Genomic DNA, 1,085 nt, shown 5'->3' with positions numbered 1-1,085 from the left:
GCGTCCCAGATGGTTACTGGGTATGAGCCTGATGTCTCACACTTACGCATATTTGGGTGTGCAGTTTATGTGCCTATTGCGCCTCCACAGCGCACCAAAATGGGTCCTCAACGACGATTAGGCGTTTATGTTGGATATGATTCTCCAACGATTATCCGCTACATAGAACCCTTGACAGGCGATCTCTTTACCGCTAGATTTGCGGATTGTCACTTCGATGAGACAGTCTTCCCGTCGTTAGGGGGAGATAAGAACATCAATGTTCAACAGGAACGACAGGAATTGTCGTGGTCTGTCCCCACTCTGTCTCATCTTGATCCCCGAACCGCACAGTCCGAAATTGAAGTGCGGAGAATTCTCGATCTTCAGAACGTAGCAGAATCGATGCCTGATGCGTTTTCTGATATCGCTAAAGTGACGAGATCACACATACCTGCTGCAAACGTGCCTGCAAGGATTGATGTCCCTAAAAGTAGAGGACATGACGCCAACTCAAGAATGCATGAGCATGGCGCCAACGTCCCATCTCACAGTGATGGTGACGTTATGGCTAGGCCCACGGCTCCTGCCAGGAAGCGCGGGAGGCCCATAGGTTCGATGGATTCTCGCCCAAGAAAGAAAGCGAGTTTGGCACAAAATAATCCATTAATCATCGATGTGAATAATCCATCTCATGAGAATATTCCGGACTATGGTTATGTCCAAGAGACATCATTGGGGGACGCTCCAATGTCAGAACCAACTCCAGAGAATAGAGAGATCTCCATAAATTACACTAGTGTACATGAGATGATGGATAGAAATTCTATGGCGATTGATGATGCATTTGCATATCATATTGCGAAAAGGATTATAGAATATGATGATATCGAACCTCGCTCTGTTGAAGAATGTCAACGAAGAGCAGATTGGCCTAAATGGAAAGATGCGATCCAGGTTGAATTGGATTCACTAACAAAGAGACAGGTATTTGGGCCTGTAACGCAGACACCCCTAAGTGTAAAGCCTGTTGGCCATAAATGGGTCTTTGTTAGAAAGCGTAATGAGAAAAATGAGGTGGTAAGATATAAAACCCGCCTTGTGGC

Source organism: Rosa rugosa, chromosome 1 (assembly GCF_958449725.1).
Source record: "Rosa rugosa chromosome 1, drRosRugo1.1, whole genome shotgun sequence".
Taxonomy (NCBI): Eukaryota; Viridiplantae; Streptophyta; class Magnoliopsida; order Rosales; family Rosaceae; genus Rosa; species Rosa rugosa.
This window is presented reverse-complemented; position numbering follows the sequence as displayed.